This window comes from Tursiops truncatus, chromosome 3 (genome assembly GCF_011762595.2).
Source record: "Tursiops truncatus isolate mTurTru1 chromosome 3, mTurTru1.mat.Y, whole genome shotgun sequence".
Taxonomy (NCBI): Eukaryota; Metazoa; Chordata; class Mammalia; order Artiodactyla; family Delphinidae; genus Tursiops; species Tursiops truncatus.
The window spans coordinates 157,348,008-157,367,148 of record NC_047036.1 but is presented as its reverse complement, the minus strand read 5'-3'; the positions used below and the strand labels follow the sequence as shown (position 1 = coordinate 157,367,148).

The 19,141-nt window shown below is 43.0% G+C and overlaps 1 protein-coding gene across 11 annotated transcripts in view; it reads right to left on the bottom strand.

Annotated features, from left to right (window-relative positions):
• The window catches only part of ZFP62 (ZFP62 zinc finger protein), a 58,768-nt gene that overhangs the window by 17,415 nt on the left and 22,212 nt on the right, over positions 1-19,141 (bottom strand). Inside the window, exons 5-6 of one of the 11 annotated variants that reach the window (XM_073802955.1) lie at positions 9,202-9,243; positions 1,175-2,803 (exon numbers count right to left, since the gene is read on the bottom strand). The exons of 6 other annotated variants lie outside the window; for them this stretch is intronic. The gene's annotated coding sequence lies outside the window, so the exon portion shown is untranslated. Of the gene's footprint in view, positions 1-1,174; positions 2,804-9,201; positions 9,409-19,141 lie in introns of those variants that run through there. 4 more of the 11 variants (XM_073802948.1, XM_073802950.1, XM_073802952.1 and 1 more) reach the window with 4 other exon arrangements.

Genomic DNA, 19,141 nt, shown 5'->3' with positions numbered 1-19,141 from the left:
TCCCTCCTTGAAACCTTCAGTAGCTGTCAGCGCTGATTCTTCTTTGCCTTGTATTGGAATTCATTGTGGTACAGCTGTCCCTACTCTCACTCCTTTCCTCATCCCTCAGTTCCACCTCACCCCCAGCAGTATCTCGAGAGACTCTGGTGGATTGTGAGAAGCCACGGAAGAAATCAAAGTTTCGGTGAAGCCCTTTAGCATGGAAATCCTCCCAGGGAGGCTGTGGAATCGAAATTAAGAAAGGGAGAAAAGAAAAATACAAAATGTTGAAGATTTAACCCAATACATTTTGAGAAAAAGAAGAAATGTGGTGTAGTGGATGAGGCAGGACTTTGGGCTCAAATCTGAATGAAATTTATAGAGGCCGCTCAACCAAATCCCTAGAGAAGAGATACAGCCAAGAAAATGTTAGAGACTTGGTTACAGATTGTACAGGTTTCAACAAAGAGGGCCAAGTTTGTGGGGTAACGGAAAATAGAATAGGCATTCCAAGAATAATACATGGTGTTCCCAGTTCAAAAGTAAGGAAGTACCATCTGAAAAGTATGGGAAAGCGCAAGTTTAGGTCTGTGTAGAGAGACGCCATGCGTGGCACAGCCATTATGTTCACACTCAAGGTCCTCACGCCTTGGATTCAACTGCCAGCTCCATCACAAAGCTCTGTGCCGTGGGCAATTCTTCAACCTCTCAATGCCTAAGTTCCCCCCACCTGCCAAATGGGAAAGGAATAATGACCACTTCATGGTTTTCTTGTAAGGACTGAAGGAGTTGCCAGCAATGCTGCCTGGCACACAGTGAGTACCACAGCATGTTACTTTACTATACATTATAAAATTTGAAAGATCCGCTTGGTGATTTATTTGGACCAAATAAAGAAACCTCAGGAATAACCTTATCGAGTCCTCCACCGATGATGAAACACAGTGTCATTATACGACCTTTATAAGTCACTTGAAATGCATTTTATTACCCACTGGTCTCTTTGGGTCATTTTAAAATGGGTTTTTATGTATTTAAATCTTGTCTTCCAGTGTGACTCTTGAATGCAGAAACTTCTGTCTTAACCGTACGTGACACTAACAATGTGAGGCACGTAGAGCGGAGCTTAATAATACCTGTTAGTTTCTTTAAAATACAAACTTTCAAATGTATCCCAATGACAATCATTTACACATTAGCGATGAATCATTTATTTATTTATTTTAATGCCACTTTGGAAGACCCAGATGGCCCTGGCAGAAAGGTCTGAATGAGTAAGTGTTAACAAAGGGAGAGAAGGCCCCAGAAGGAATTGTGACCTGGGCAGCAGGTCTCGCTGGGTCTTGGTAGTCAGAGGGAAGAAGGCGTGTTCACTGAAAAAGTTTGATGAAAGCAAACAGAAGGTATACCAAGGACTACGGCCCATACACAAATGTGGAGCCCCTGTCCTTGGGCTGCTCACAGCCCATTGAAGAAACAGACAGGTCAGCAGCCTCACAACACAACCCAGGCCATGGAGGGAGGCCCTGCAAAGCCCCAGAGCTCAGAACTCAACCTGAAGCTTTGACCAGGAGGTGACATTTGTCCTTCTTGTTCATCAAACATTAAGGGAACCACTGGAACAGCAGGGAGGCAGGGAAGATCGAATCACTTCACTAAACCATCCATTTGTAAGCCATTTCTAACTAACCAATTTTCTGCCGGGGGGTGGGGAAGGGGAACTGAGAAGAAAAACCAAGTCCAGTGTTCCTAATTCTGAGGGGGTGAATAGACTTGGCCGACGTGGGACAGAGAGTGTGCTTCGATGGAAAGGCAAGACTCTCCTTTGGGATGTATAGAATTGGGGGCAAGGGGAGGCAGAGGGGGCTTGGGGATGTAGGCTCTGGAGGAGTGAAGTAGGAAGTGAGTTCCTGTCCTCCCAGTGGGCTCTCCCTCACTGAGCAGATCACTTGCAGAGACTGGAGTGACTACACGAAGGAGAGACTGGGGTTCTGTTCAACAGCTGGATAGGGCTGGTGACTGTCCCTTTGCCACTGAGCTAGAGGTGGCAGTGGGACAGCATATATCCCAGAGGTTTGGCATGCCAAAGTCCAGGAGGACCGAGGAGTCAAGTGGACACAGCAGGAGCAGGGTTTGTGCCACCTTGCCAATCCACTGAAATACACTGCCCTCCAGATGAGGGAACCCTTCAGGGGGCTGCGGGGTGTGAAGCCAGTGATGAAAATTGAGAGGAGCAGAAGGAGACGAACTAGGTGTCCCCCCTTCCTCCCAGCAGCAGTGCCCACATCCTGTCCAGCCTAGATCCATCCATCAGATTGAGGACCTTCAAAGTAAAGGGACAGGGCGTGCAACCAGTTGAGTTGCCAGATGAAATACTGGACACCCAGTTAAATCTGAACTTCAGACAAGGAATATTTGTTATTGCATAAGACATACTTACACTAAAAAAAGACAAACAAGGAATAATTGCTATTGTATGAGACATACTTACGCTAAAAAAAGACAAATGAAATAATTGTTACTGCATGAGACATACTTACAGTAAAAAAGACTATTCCTTGTTTATCTGAAATTCAAATTTAACTGGGTGTCCTTTTTTTAAAAAATTTGTTTTGCTAAATCTGGCATTTCTAGTAACAGGACAACATGCTAAGTGAGCCTCAACATTTTGAGGATGGTATTAAAGTAGTAGGGTCTTGTCATGTCTTGGCAAAGGTGGGAGCTTCCACAAATGGTGCTGACTTCTCCAGGCTCTGGGATTTGGTTACTAACTCCCAGGTGATAGTTCTCTCTCTAAGCACTGGGTCCCTCTTCCCTCTGGGAGCTGTGAGACAAAAAGAGAAAAGAAATGTTCTACACAGCCTAGTTTGATTGGCCAGCCAAAGTAATAGGCAATAGCTCAAGGGTTTCAAACTGCGGGTCACAACTCCTACAGGTTGTGAACCCAGGTCATGCCAGCATTTTGAGTAGGGGGTAGGGTGGGTTAGGGGAGGCAATCAGAGTGTACTGCCTGCATTTTATCTCAAAAAAATCTTCTGTGTCTGTGAGTCACTGTGTGTATACATAGTTAATGATGTTTCTTACTGTGGTCAGGGTCCAAAATGTTTGAAAGGTACTGATATGATGTTGAGACCTGCAGGGCATTATTGTGAAAACTGTATTGGATCAACAGCCAGGATGATTTGGTTTCACACTCACAGGATAGGGTAAGCTTTGCCTTGTTCTAGAAAAAATCACCCTCTGGAACCACCTTATCTTTTCACGGAATCTGCAGTCAATCCTTCATTTAAATCACTTAGAGTTCCCAGTGTTGTTCATTTTGCTGTAATCACTTACTAAAAGCATACATTGGAATCATATATTGTTGTACCCAATCTTAGGCATTAAGTAAGAGTGTTAATGTGGAACTAAAGGCACTGTCCAAATGACCATAGTGGTTTTTCACATTTGTTTTATTTCCTCCTCTAAAGGAAAAGCTTTTCAACTTTGAAATCCATGGAGATTACTTGGGATAATTCCCCAAAACTACCCTAAATGGTTTTGAAAGAGTCATAATTTCTCTCATTCAAAGAACATATGATGCTTTTATTTAGAAAGAGGAAGAAAAAATGTTTGCAGTTTCACTTGGAAATTTTAAAAAATTCCTATAACAATTAGCTCTTGATTCAGAAATTATAAATAAATAAAGCTATTTTATCATCCACTGTTACTAAAACATTGTGTCCTGTGATGTTTTAGTCTTTATTGATCCAGGGATTTAACTTTTATCTTGAGCTCTTTTGTAGGAAAATAGCTTATAAATCTTAAGTATAAATACTTATTGTCCTGTACCAATTGCTCCAACCTCTGTTTCTCCGAATTTTGCATTGATGTGTGGATGAAATGGATTTGCCATGCTTTTTTCCGTGGACGATACTGGTTGGCCATGGAATGTACTGGCTTTGGAGGCAGATACACCAGGATTTGAAACTAATTCTGACACACAGGAACACTGTGATTTTGACAGGCACATAAGGCTTTGGAGCCTCAACATCCTTAAATGTAAGATGGGAAAAACCAAAGTACCTAAACTGTAGAGCTGTTGTGGGTTTATATGAGAGAATAAATATAAAATAAAGCCTGGCATGGGAGAGACAATGCTATATATTCACCAAATTCCATTTCTATTTCCTCTTTATGAAGGTTGACACCACACTTTCAACCTCCCTTGTAGTTAGTTTGGGGTCCTGTGACTGGGCTGTGGTGTGGGCTATTTCTAGGCCTGGCTACCTAACCTGGCTACCATGCGGGCACATGTTTTAGCTCATGTGGCTACAAGACAAAGGAAGATTGCCCAACCCACATAAGACTTTATGTAAGCAAGAAATCAACCTTTCTTTGTAAAGCCATTAAGATTTTGGGGTTTATTTGTTACTGCAGCATTGACTAGCCTACTCTGACTAATACACTTGAGATATATAGAGAGATATAGACTAGATAGATAGATAGTAAACAGCTAGTAAACTTTAGCATTTAAGTTATCTATGAACCTTAAAATATGGAATGAGTTCTTTGATATATATTAAGAGAAAAAAAGTGAGACAATATATACTGTGCCACATCGTGTATAAGAAAGAAGCGGAAATTAAGATGTACATATGTATTTGCTTATCTTTGAAAAAAAAAAGTATAGGAAAGGAGAAACCAGAAACTAATAAAAATGGTTATCTATAAGGGGTAGCTTGGAACAGGGTGGACATGATATTCATGGCAGTGAGACTTCTCTGACTAAACGTGTTTATACAGTATTGGTTTTTGAACCATGTAGTTTACATATCCAGAAATAAGAGTAAATCATAAAGGAAAAATGACCTAAAGTTGGACCTTAAAAGAAACAAATGGCCGCCCTAAAGTTGGACCTTAAAAGAAACAAATGGGCCAATTCTATATGAAATTGGTTATTCAAACAACAATGAAAAAGAAACTTATTTGGGGTAACCTGAACAATCTACTCTGACTGTACATACAGTAATATTATTGGGAACAAGGAATTTCTAGTATAAGAGGGAAAAAATAAAAGAGAATTTAAGAAAAAAAAATTATGCTGAATGCCATGACAATATGAACTCATACAATTCATACCCCCCCATATATATATATATGTATATATGGTCTCCTAGTTGTGTTCCTGAAAGAGCCTAGAAACAACACTCTAGTGGCAATGAGTCCAACGAGCCCCCTTATCTTGCATCTCCCAATATAATAACTGGCACAGGCAAGAATAATCAAATGGGTACTACAATCACTACATGAAAGGTGGTTGGGCACTAGGTTATTCCCACAGGGGCGAAGTACCACTCCACAGATCATTATTAATTTCAAAGGGAAAGATGTTCCTTTGGTACCGGATGCAATGTATACCCACCCCCACAGAGGCATTTGGCCTTGCCTGTCCCTCAGGACCCACTTGCCCTGATTGCTGGATAAGCTGGCCCCAGTGATGGTGGTAAAGCTTCAGCCTCCACCTTGTCACCTCATCTCCTACAATGACAGACGTCTCTGCTTTGGCAAGGCTGTCATTACACCTTCCAGGGCCGAAGCTGCAGCCGCTCCCATGGCCAGGTCCAATGCAGCAGGACCCACGGAGGCCCTGGTTTTTCCAGTGGCTGCCCAGAGGCACCGAGTAACACAGTCCAGAAGTACAGATACATCAACACCCCACAGGCTTTATCCTGGAGTAGTCCTCCAGGAGGTAATAGTGTCACACGGCAACTCTGAAGATGTCATACATGACCAAGTGACCAGCCAGGCTGCTTATGAAGCCATTGCCAGCTCAGCAATGAACCACCTTTGATTCCCCTTTTTGGCTCCCGTGGATCGTACCCATCATAAAACACTAGCATGTAAACTTTGCTTCAGTCTCTGTTCCCAGGCAAGTGCTTCTCCATGGAAGTACGGCAGTCACTTTCTCAACCCAGTCATCACCTTTAGCATCACTAGTAGTGGAAAAACCCAACATGTGAACCTCTTCATGAGATGCCTCTGAAGCATTCTTGCAAATGACGTTTAACCCAAAACTAATCAAGCCTCCAGACTGAATTTCCATTCTAAGGGCAATACAGGCATAAAAGAAAAAGTTAAAGAACACCGTCAGGAAACAATCAGACAAATGAAGAATGTGCAACTCTCTATAAATCCCCTGGCCTGGACTCTTCAAAAGTCCATGTCATAAGTCAAAACCAAACAGAAGTTAAGGTGGGGGAGATTTTCTAGGTTAACCTCCAGATAGACTCCACAAACCTTGATTAGATGACAGGCGAAACTGCATAGAAGTCTTTAAGGGACAATTAAAAATATTTAAATATGTGTCCACTGACAGACAAATGGATAAAGAAGATGTGGTACATATATGCAATGGAATATTACTCAGCCATAAAAAGGAACGAACTTGGGTCATTTGTAGAGATGTGGATGGACCTAGAGACTGTCATACAGAATGAAGTAAGTCAGAAAGAGAAAAACAAATATCGTATATTAACACATATATGTGGAACCTAGAAAATGGTGCAGATGATCCAGTTTGCAGAGCAGAAATTGAGACACAGAAGTAGAGAAAAAATGTATGGACACCAAGGGGGGAAAGCGGCAGGGGGTGGTGGTGGTGGTGGTGTGATGAATTGGGATTGACATGTATACACTGATGTGTATAAAATGGATGACTAATAAGAACCTGCTGTATAAAAATATATATATATATATACTTAAATATGGCTTGGATATTAGTTGTGATTGTTAATTTTCTTAGGTGTGATAGTGGCATTGTGGTTATACAGGTGATTGTCCTAATTCTTAGGAGATTCATGCTGAAGTATTTAAGAACCATGATGTCATACTGACAACTTAGTTTCAAAACTGATGTGTCTTGGTGTTTGTGTGGTTGGGGGGTGGGGAAGAAGGAGAGAGCGCAAATATCGTAAAACATTAACAACCATTGTATCTAGGTGGAAGGCATACGTACTTGTTAAGTGTTTTTAAATTTTCACAATAAAATGTCGGGAGATAAACACCGAAAAAATCTAGGTAAAATGTAGGATATATACACATTTGAAGAAACGTTTTAAACCATGTTTTATTTTCCTCATTTTCCAGTAAGCAGCCAATACTTTATCAGGGATTAATTCATCCACCTCAAAATGGATAGTCACACCCAAATTGCTATGCTTTCAAAAGCTTTTTACCTCTTGCAGGTCTCTAGCAATTTCCCAAGGAGAAAATATTTGATGCCATTACGCACACCTCAATTCTTAGCTGGCAGAATAACCAGCGAGCAGTACAGAGCCGCTTCCTTTGAAAAACCTTTCCAGGGCGCAAACTGTGAGTATTGAGGCACTGAGGCACCATGGAGAAAATGTATTTTAGACGTAAATTTTGATTGATCTGATAGAGGCATCAGTTATCTTTTCCATGCATTGCAAATCTCGTATAGGATTCAGATACGAATAGCATCATTCTCTACAGCTGTATTGGCAACAGATAGACACGAATTAACAAATATAGTAATATACACAGTTATTTCAGGCTTCTATTATTAGCACCACCTCTTGACTCATCGGGAAAACTCCTCCCAAACTATTTTTGTTAATGTGACTATTGCATTTGTTTTGACAGAGTTTTCTATTATCACCACAACTAGCACTTTATTCCCAAGATGCCTCCAGACAGAATTGCTACCCCCACGCCCCCTTCTGCTCTCACCAAGGTGACTGGCCCCAGGTTAGCCAACCTTCAGTGCCTCCACCCATGACAGAGTCCCAGGAAAGCGTGGCACCTCACATTATATTCATGCTAACTAGGCTGGCTAGGCAATGCTCTGGACTCATAAAGGAGTCCCCCACAGGTCAGGTTGTTTCTGCTCCATCCAGGGAGGGGTCCTTCTTATACCCACAGAATGGTCATAGTACACTAATAATGCTCATTTTCCCATATTTACTGGTAGAACTCTTTGGTTAAGGCTGAGTTCATGACCACAGCATTAGGTTTCTGCTGCATTAATGCTGCGTAATAAGCAACCCCAAAGTCTCAGTAGTTTCCCAAAAAAGCCATTTATTTTTCTTTCAGATCAGCAGAGGCAGCTCTGCTTCAGGCTATGAACTGATTTAGGGCTGCTCCACTTGTCTCTCATCCTCTGGACCAATGGCTACCTGGGGCAGGCTCTTCTCAATGTAGGGTGGCAGCTGTGCCGGTAGGGCGAACAGAAACACAAGGGGCCATTTAAGGCCCTGGCTCAGAACTGATATACGGTCGCTTCTGCCACATATGCCTCTGGCCGAAGCCCAAGATCAATGGGGTAGGGAAGTACTCTCCATCCTGGGGAACATTGCCAAGAGCCGGGAGGAGAGGAAGAATTGCAGGCAGATCATTCAATTGACCTCAGCCTTCCTTGCAGCTTGGTGTGTCCTTGCAACTAAGTTTTGGCCAAAGGGATGCGAGGGGAAGCAATGTGTGCAGCCTTGCCCTTGTAAGGATTGGGAATGCCCTGTCTTTCCCCTGCCCATCACCTGGGGGCATGGTGGGACTGCAGCAGTCATCTGGCCCAGAGGCAGATGGTACAGCCAGTCCTACCTCTGGACTGTTACACGTATGTCATTTACACTGCTGGATTTTTGCATCTCTGTAACGGCATCTTAGAACCATAGTTAGCTAGTACACCATTCATTCATTCATTCAACAAGTATTTACTGAGTGTCTTCTCTGTGCCAGGCATTGTGCTAGGCCTTGGAGGAAGTGACAATGAGCAAAGGCAAGACAGAGACTAATGGATGTTGCCTTCCTTAGGACAGAGTAGCCTAGAGAAGGGAACAAATAAACCCCAAATCTCAGTGAGTTAATGTGCTTAAAGGTCTATTTCTTGCTCATGCGAAGTCTAATATGGTGCTGGTGGCCCTCCTACATCTTCTAGTCAACTAATTTTGAAATATAAACTTCCCAGGTTTCGGGAACAGTGGAAGAGAGAGCTGGAAGATTACAGAATTTTTTATGTGCCAAGCCAGGAAGTAGCTTATATCACACCATCCACATTTCCTTGGCCAGAACTCAGTCACGTGATCACCCTTAACTGCAAAGGAAAGTGGGAATAGTAGTCCTCCTACAAAGCCAGGAAGAGGAACTCTGCCACAGATGCATAGTTATAAACGAGGAGAGGACTCTGTTCTGGCCTCAGCCTTTTTAGATTAGCTCACTTACCTCCTGAGTATGTGTGTGGTTGTGCCATCCCCAGAGTAATCCCTGAAATTTGCAGGAAAGCAGTTCAGAGCAGCATACAGCAGTAAGTCAACTTCCTTCACTTCCTCCGATTCTTGTCGGTTGCAGTCTACCACCATTCATTTCTGAGAACACTGTTTTCTTCCCTCCATTTTATAATTCTCTCTCCTCCTCGTATTAGTTGGGCTTCTCCATAGAAACAGAATAAAGAGCATGTGTCTGTCTGTCTGTCTATCTATCTATCTACTTATCGTGCGTGAGAGAGAGAGAGAGGAAGAGGAACAAGAAGGAGGAGAAGGAGGAGGAGGGAGAGGAGGAGAAGAAGAAGAAGGGGAAGAGGAAGAAGAAGGGGAAGAGGAAGAAGAAGGGGAAGAGGAAGGGGAAGAGGAAGAAGAAGAAAAAGGGAAGAGAGGGAGAAGGAGGAGGGGGAGGAGGGAGGAGGAAGAAAAGGAGAAGAGAGTGATTGATTTTAAGGAAATGGCTCATGCAATTACAGAGGCTGGCAAGTCCAAAACCTGCAGGGTGGGCCAGCAGGCTGGAGAGCTGCAGGAAAGAGTTGATGTTGCAGTTCAAGTCCAAAGGCTCACAGCTGGCACAATTCCTTCTAGCTCAGGGGAGGTCAGTCTTTCTGCACCACACAGGCCTTCAGCTGATTGGACAAGGCCCACCCATATTAAAGTCAATCAGTTTGTAAATCTCATCCAAAAAGACTCTGACAGAAACATCTAAAATAATGTTTAACCAAATATCTAGGCACCATGGCCCAGCCAAGCTGACATATGAAATTAAACATCACATCTTCCAAGGCTAGTTTTTAACACTTTATATTTCTTGTCTAAAGTGGGAGGCAGAGTGATATGGCGGCGGGGGTGGGGGGGAGTCAAAGGGTGGGTTCAAATCCCAAACCTTACTCATCTGAACTCAAGTTTTCTAATTCGTAAAATGGGGATAAGAATGGTTACCTTGAGTGGATCTGTAAAAATTAAGAGATCATATATGTGAGACACCTAGACTTACGCCTGACAGATGGTGACAATTATTAAGTTTTCAATTTGAAAACAAGGTTCACTGAACACTCTACGTATCAGTATTTTTACTGATGCTTTTTATTTGCAGGTGACTCTCCACCCTTTCTGTTTTCCTTCTGAAACTGAGCAGTGTATCAACAAGAAGAAAATTCCCTGCTACAGTGGATAGTTCTCATGTGGTTTCACCATCTCCTGGCACTTGAGTTGCCAGCAGTCAGCTGTGCCCGGGATGCTTTGCCTTCCTACTTTTCCATGAGCCATCACTGATGACCCATGCAATGGCGCATGTTTGAACAACTTATTTAGGCACTCCAGAGAAAATCCAAGGGGAAAGAGAAGTGAGGAAGAGTGATAGGAATAAAGAAAAGGTGGGAGTTGGCAGGAAACGAGGCAAGGAGAAAAAGGAACAGAAATCATATTTTCTACTAATTTTCTTGGTGGTTCTGTGTCAGTTTATAAATTAGCATCTGACTGATTGGACAAACCAACTTTTCTGATACTCTCAGCCAGCCAGGCTACAGAGCTCTCCATTGGGGTGGAACTGAGGAAGCTTTAAAAGTGGGCCAAAGCCACATGGGACATGTGTCATAATAAGCAACATGGTCTTTCATAAGTTGAGTGTTGCTGAAGGTTTGGAGTAAGTAATGTAGAGGGTATCAAACAGTGCTCCTTTTAGACTTGGTTTTCTAGTTAGGCAGCTGGCTAAGCCACTTGTACAAAAAGACCCCAAACACATTGGCTTTAACAAGACAGGCCTCCGTTTCTCTTTTAGGTAACAGTACAGAGATGGGCAGGTAGACGGTACAGAGCACTAGCTGAACCGCTCCACGAGGTCACTGGGTACTGAGGCAGGAATGTTGGCATTGCCATCATCGATACATGGCATCCACCTGTGGATCCAAGATGTCACTCCAGTGCCACTTCAGTTGTCCCCTTTCCCAGCCAGGTGGAAGGGGCAGAAGAAGCAGAGGGCTAGAAAGCTTTTTTTTTTTAAGGACATTACCTGAAAGTTGTCCTTCAATCCTGCTCACATCCCTTTGTCCAAAAGCTTGAAGGGAAGCTGGGCACATGCCCTGCCAGAAACTGCAGGGAGGGATCTGATTACACCGGGTGCCTCTGAGTAGCTAGGAGTCTCTGCCATACCTACTCTTTGGAGGTTATTCAAATCCTTCATAAGAATCTGACCCAGTGGGCAACACCCCAGTTTTCTATTCTCTACCTGAGAAGCTCCCCTATCACCTATTTGAGGTTTCTATCTAAATTTCTGTCTGAGAAATTAGTTTTTCTGCTTAAAGAGAGACGCTCGCATCAGTGAGGTGACTCGGCCCGAAGCACTTGTTACAACTTGGAACTAGGCCCGAAGCCCTGGCCATGGCCATTCTGACTCAGTCAGGGGAATCTGAGGTGAGTGGTGGTGGTGCTGTCCACAGCCAGGCTCCACCTCCTCACATAGGAAGTTCATCTGCTTTCCCACCCTCCCCCCACCCAATCTCCCCCCACCGCACTCATACCTAACAGTTCTCAACCTCAGGAGAAAATAAGAATACCAAGACTGAAAAATTCCATTTTGCTTCAAGGGCAGTTACTGGGTTTCCTCATGAAATGTCTTCACGATGGATGTGCTACATCTTCACTCTCCCCCAGTAATTACCACCAAAGTCCCCTTTCACCCAGTGTCCTCAGAGGTACTAGGTGAGGTGGGATGGGAGGGGGGGGCTAGTTATCCCCATATTTGGCTCTTCTTCTGACGTGAGAATGGTATTTGTCAGGTGTCACGGCTGCCCCCACCCCATTTCCAGGACTCCCCTCAAGGCAAATGCTGATCTCCCCTTGAGCCAAGTGTGCCTGTCACATCCTGCTCCTCCAGGAAGGTCCTGCTGACTGGAATGCAGGCTGGATCTGGGGTAGCCTCCTTGGCCCACAGGAAGGAAGGCTGAGTAACAAGATAATGGGAGCCTGAGTCCCTGAAGATTGCAGAGCCACCATAGCAGCCCTGAGCTGCTGTTTCAGACCTTCATCTTGTCTAAACTACCTTCTCACTTAAAGCATCCGTCACCATTCTAATTGGTGGTGATGGGGGAGGTGGGTGAAATACCACTTTCCAGCTGTCAGAGAAAAAGCTAGATACTAATCAAAGCAGTAAGAACAGATTTTATTCGATAACTATGGCAATAGGGAAGAGGGTCCAGTGTAAACTAAACGCTACTTCAATTTGTGTAAAACTGGACATTTTAAAGAGAGAATGAGGGAGCAGGGAGGAGGAAATGAGGAAGGGTGGGAGCAGAGTCAGGGAAATGGAAACAAACAAAAAGCGTGATTAAGCCATTGGGATTTGCTAACTGACGTTTATGGAAGCTAGGCTCCTATCGTCCTACAGAGACTGGGAGACAGGGACCCTATCTTCAAGTGTTGGCTGGAACAAACAGAACATTCTTTTGAGTTTTCCCAGGCAGGAACTTCAGGGGGGCTGGAGTAGTCATCCTCAGGGACATGGCCTCGAGCTGTTAAAAGCTATGCTAGTGGGCTTCCCTGGTGGCGCAGTGGTTGAGAGTCCGCCTGCCGATGCAGGGGACGCGGGTTCGTGCCCCGGTCCGGGAAGATCCCACATGCTGCGGAGCGGCTGGGCCCGTGAGCCATGGCCGCTGGGCCTGCGCGTCCGGAGCCTGTGCTCCGCAATGGGAGAGGCCACAACAGTGAGAGGCCCGCGTACCGCCAAAAAAAAAAAAAAAAACACAAAACCTATGCTAGTGTTTGTCTGTCTCTAAATGAAGGATATGGGTGGAGTCGTTATGTGCCAAGAGCTCCTTCTGCAGTGCTCGCAGTCCACCTCACTTCCAGATCTGGGATCTTTGTGGGGTGGCCCCAGGACAGCTTGGCGCTTAGGACCTCAGGAGAGTGAATCAGATCCAGGGCTTCCTGGATAGCAGCCCCGCACATGCAGGCCCTCTCCTCTGCAGGAGGCAGGGCAGCCAGGGGAAAAATCATTGGAAAACAAGCTATCCTTCTTCTTGGTTTCTCTCATGGGTTGATAAGCTAGAATGGGCCTTTAGTCAAAATCTGAGTCCCCTGCTTCCTAGGGCTGTGGAGCAGGGAGAGGGTGGTCTGGACTGCATTTCTGGGGGCTCCGAAAGTGCAGCGGCAGGGATTGGGGTCTGAGCTATGACTTCAGGAGCGCCCCCCCCCAGACCCCCCATGCCTCATCTTGCTCCCTAACAACTCCTCTCCTTACCCCACCACCAACTCCTAGCCCCCACCCCCTACCCCGTCCCCAGAGTATTCCCCTTCTCTCTTTCACACCCGTTCTTGACCCCAATTACCATGTGTGCTTGCTGGTGCCTTCCAAAGTCAGTCTTTCTGCAGCTGTGCGTCCATGTACCTGTAAATTTCTCCCTCCTCCTTTGCTTGGCTAACACCTACTCAACCTAGCCATCAGCCCTCAGCTGTCAGCTTGAACAGTGCCTCTTCATTTTGTCTTTCCCTGAGCCTCCAAACCAGGTCAGTCTCCACTCCCTCCTACCTCTGGATTTCTATCCTTTCTACCACCATTGCTTACATGTCTCCCTGTCATTGTCATGACCATCTAATGGTTTTACATACTGGAACGAAGCAGCATAAGGGTAGCAACCCTCTCACTCTTGCCTCATCCCTAGCACCAAGGAGGGGCTCAGGAAATTTCAGTTAGATAAGCAGATGTGGAAACCTGATTGAATGGTGGAAAAGAGGTGTAGAGCGGGAGAAAAGTGAGGCCCCAGCTGTCATCCACTCTTCCCTGAAGTCTGACAGTGCAAGGAAGCACATGAAAAGAGAAGTATGTCAGGGTACAACAGAGTAAAGGAAGGCTGACTTAACACTGGGGTCAAAGCCAGCATGTTTGAAAGTGGAAGCTAGGGAGCCAGTGGAGAGGAGAAAGTTGAGAAGGTGGGGAGGGGAGTAGAGTTGAAGGAAGGGGACCTGGTTTGGAAAAGGCAATAAGAAAGAGAGTAAAGTATGCTCAAAGAGATAAAAAAAAAAAAGCAGGTATCACTGATCTTAGTAGTGTACCTGCCCTGTACCTGTTGCACAATAAATGTTTGAAGGGGAGAGGTGAAAAATTGTGGTTGCCTATTTCAGATGACCTCAGTCTTCTTAGGGAAATAGGAGGTTAGGTCTTATGAAAAATGGGCATTGAGAATCAAGAAATATTCTCTGGTGGTGGGATGAACTGGGAGATTGGGATTGACCTATATACACTAATATGTATAATATAGATAACTAATAAGAACCAGCTGTATAAAAAATAATAAAATAAAATTTTAAAAAAATAAATAAATATGCTCATTTGTTAGTGTATTTATAAAAAATAATAAAATAAAATTCAAAAAAAAATATGCTCATTTGTTAGTGTATTAGTTAGGACTAAGTTCTATAACAAGTAGACTCAAAATACAATGGCTCTACAGTGTAGTCTCTATGCTATAGAAATTTAATTCTTGTACCCTTAGCAGTCCAGGACGGGTATCCAGGTTAGTGGGTAGTTCCCCTCTTGTTGATCATGTAGGCACACAGGCTCCACCATCCTCTAAGGTCTAGAGAAAATGGGAACATGCAGAGCATGCAAAGGAGGTTCTCATGGACCTGGCATGGAAGGAACACACATTTCTGTTCACATTCCTTTGGAGGGATCTGAGTCATGTGTCCTCAACCAACAATAAAAAGGGCTGGAAGATGTTAGTCTAGCTGTGTGCCCACAGGAGAGAACAGAGTTTGGATACACAGCTAGTGGTTTTCACCACTGTGGTAGGCAGAAAAATGGACCCCAAAGATGTCCACATCCTAATCCCTAGAACCTGTGAATATGTTACCTTACATGGCAAAAGGACTTTGCAGATGTTTAGGATCTTGATATGAGGTAGTTATTCTGCATTATCCCCCTGGGTCCAGTGTAATCACAAGGGTCCTTATAAGTGAAAGAGGGAGGCAGGAGAGTTAGTCAGTATCAGAGGGATGCAGCATGCGAAAGACTTGTCTGGGCATTGTTTGCTTTGAAGATGGAAGCGGGCCATGAGCTAAGGAACTCAGGCAGCCTGTAGAAGCTAAAAAGGACAAGGAATGGATTCTCCTCTAAAGCCTCCAAAAAGAATACAACTCCTGCTGATACCTTGATTTTAGCACAATTTCAGATTTAAGACCCATTTCAGATTTCTGATTTCCAGAACTCTAAGATAATATATTTATATTGTTTTAAGCCATCAAATTTTGGAGATTTGTTACAGCAGCAAGTGGAAACTAATACAACCAAATTTGGTAATTCCTTTTTTAAAGAAGTACCTATTAATGGTATGAAGCATTATTTTAAATTTTAAGAAGATGAGACTATGTGTTGACTTTCCATCTTATGCACAAGCCTATGGACTGCCTCGTGAACTCGTGGGAACCAGTCAGGGCTGGAGGATTTTAATGTGGGGAGGTTCTAGAACAGCAGTTCCCAAAATGTGGTCCCCAGACCAACAGAATCTGCCTCTCCTAAGAACTTATAGAAATGCAAATTCTCAGCCAACCCAGACCTACTGAATCAGAAACTCTGGGGCCCAGCAGTCTGTGTTTAACAAGCCCTCCATGTGATTCTGACACTTGCTCAAGTTTGAGAATAGGACTAAGGCTCTATTCTAGATTGAAAGAAACTAAAAAGAAGCAAAAATGAATTAGCAGTGCACAATTCTAAACTGGGTCTTTTTATTCCAAAGGACATTATTGGAACAATTAAAGAAATCTGGATGGAGTCAGAGCATTCATAATAATGAATCCATGTTAATTTCCTGATTTTGATGGTTGTGTGGTGGTGATGTAGGAGGTCCTTTCTTGTAGGAAATATACACTAAAAGTATTCAGATGTAATGAGCTGCCTTGTTAGGAACTTAATTCTCAAATGATTCAGGGAAAAAAACAGTTTTAAACTATCATTTCCATTTTTCTTTGAGACTATTTCAAGATTTTGTTTTAATTTTGAAAAAATTTAATTTTGAAAAAAATTTAATTTTGAAAAAAAAACCCAGCAAGATACCATTTGTCAAATATCAGCTTGGCAAAGGTGAAAAACGTGTGTAACACCTAGTGTTGGTGAAGGTATGGGAAACAAAGTTTCACACACCATGGTTGGAATTATAAGTTGTAATATTTTTGGAAGGCAATTTTACAATATCTATCAAAAGTTTTAAAGCAAATTCTTCTTAGCAATTCTGCTGAGGGTAAGGAAATATATTTTATTGCAGTACTGTTTATACTAGAAAAAAACTGGAAGTAACTGAAGTGTTTATCATTAGGTGACTGGTTAAATAAATTATGGTATAAAATATGCAGTGAGTTACTTGGCTTTAGATCACAACTTCTAAAGGTCTTGAACCAAGTTCCCTCTTGCTAGAAGATTTTAAAAGTCTAAGGAAAGGCTGTGAAAGAATCCTGTAGAAAGTTATAAGGCGCAGCGTTGAGAGCTTGCCATATAGCAGTGTGACAGTCAGGTTCCAACCAGGAACATATAAACCACTCTAAGTATTTGGATGGAGGGAATCTAATGCAAGGGATTGGTGACATACTCAGGGATCAGAGAAGGCTGATACAGAGACAGCTTTTAAAATAACAATGCTTAAGGAAATAAAAGACAAATTTGAGAATTTGGCAAATTACAAGAAAGGAGGCAGATGGAAAGTCCATAACTGAAAAGTATAGTATATATATATATATATATATATATATATATATATATATATATTTTTTTTTTTTTTTTTTGCGGTACGCGGGCCTCTCACTGTTGTGGCCTCTCCCGTTGCGGAGCACAGGCTCCGGACGCGCAGGCTCAGCGGCCATGGCTCACGGGCCCAGCTGCTCCGCGGCATGTGGGATCTTCCCGGACGGGGGCACGAACCCGTGTCCCCTGCATCGGCAGGCGGACTCTCAACCACTGCGCCACCAGGGAAGCCCTATAGTATATATTTAATAGCAGATTACACAGTGAACTGGAAGATAAGTTATATCCAGAATGAAGCCTGGGTAGGGAGTGAGGGGACAAAGGGATGGAAATGAGAGATTAAGAGGCATAAGAGATACAGTGAGAAGGTCTAACATACCTTTATTTGGAGTCCCAGAAGGAAAGAGAAAGATAATGGTAGAGAACTAATATTCAAGCACACAATGGCTGAAGATTTACCAAAACTGAGGAAAGATACATATCTACAAATTTAACAGCCCTAAGAATCCCAAGCAGGATTACTTACTAAAAAGGTAATCCATACCTAAACATATCATAGTAAAACTGGAATAAACTAAAGACAGAGAAAAAATCTTAAAGAAGCCATTAACAAAAGAACATATTAAACAGGCAGATGAACAGCTGACTGCTCACCAGCTAGAGAAGAAGTCAGAAATTGGTGGCTTGATGCCTCCAATGTGACAAAAGAATGTGACGCTCAACCTAGAATTCTATTCCCAGAAAAAATATCTGTTAAGATCGAAGGTGGGGAACTTCCCTGGTGGTCCCGTGGTTAAGAATCCGCCTTCCAATGCAGGGAACGTGGGTTTGATCCCTGGTTGGGGAACTAAGATCCCACATGATGCAGGGCAACTAAGACCGCGCGCCACAGCTGCTGAGCTCGCATGCTCTGGAGCCCATGTGCCACAACTAGAGAGAAGCCCGTGCACCACAACGAAAGATCCTTCATGCCGCAACTAAGACCCAACACAGCCAAATTAATTAAGTAATAAAAAAATAAAATAAATGGCATTATTCAATTCCAAAAAAGAACAAAAGTGGAATAAACTGTTTTTAGGCAAACAAAAGTGGGAAGGTTCTACCTCTAACAGGACAGAATGTTCTAAAGAAAGTTTTTCAGACACAAGGAAAATGACCGCACAAGGAAGGTTAGGGAGGGAGAGAAGAATGAAGAGCAATGGAAAGTAATTATAACAGTAAATATATGGATAAATCTAAATAAATATTTGGTGTAGAAAATAATAATAATGTATTTTAATACATAGCTATACATTTATACATACATAATTAAAATTCACAAAAACAATAGCATATAAGATGAAATAAATAGTTAAAGTATTCTAAGATCCTTGCATTGTCTAGGATGAAGATAAAAGTATCAATTATCGGGCTTCCCTGGTGGCGCAGTGGTTGAGAGTCCACCTGCCGATGCAGGGGACGCGGGTTTGTGCCCCGGTCCGGGAAGATCCCACATGCCGCGGAGCGGCTGGGTCCGTGAGCCATAGCCGCTGAGCCTGCGCGTCCGGAGCCTGTGCTCCGCAACGGGAGAGGCCACAACAGTGAGAGGCCCGCGTACCGCAAAAAAAAAAAAAAAAAAAAAGTATCAATTATCACTAGGTATTGATAAGTCAAGAATGGATCTTTTAATTCCTTGCCCATTAAAAGAATGGAAAAACTGTACAACTTCCAAATCAACAGAGGGAAAAATAGAATAATAGAATAATTGTGATAGAATTCTAATAGAATAATTCTAATCCAACCTGAAAGCAAGAAAAGAGATAACAGGACTTAAGATTATGTGGGATAAATAAAATCAGTGAATAAGACTGAAACCAAAACATAACAGAACTTGTATATTAAAGACCTAATGCTCTTCTTAAAAAAAGTTATCAAACTTAAAACAACAACAACTATATGCTATTTCCAAGAGGCATATTTAAAATAAGGACACAGAAAGGTTGAAAGTGAAAGGATGGAAAGAGCTATGCCAGGTAACAATAATCAAAAAGAAGCTGATGTTATCAATACCAGAAAAAAAAAAATAGCCTAAATAAGCCAAAGGCATTACTACAGATGGAGTTTTACTTCTTAAAGTTTCAATACACCAGGAAGATATAACAATTCTGTATTTTCATGCACCTAATAACATGAC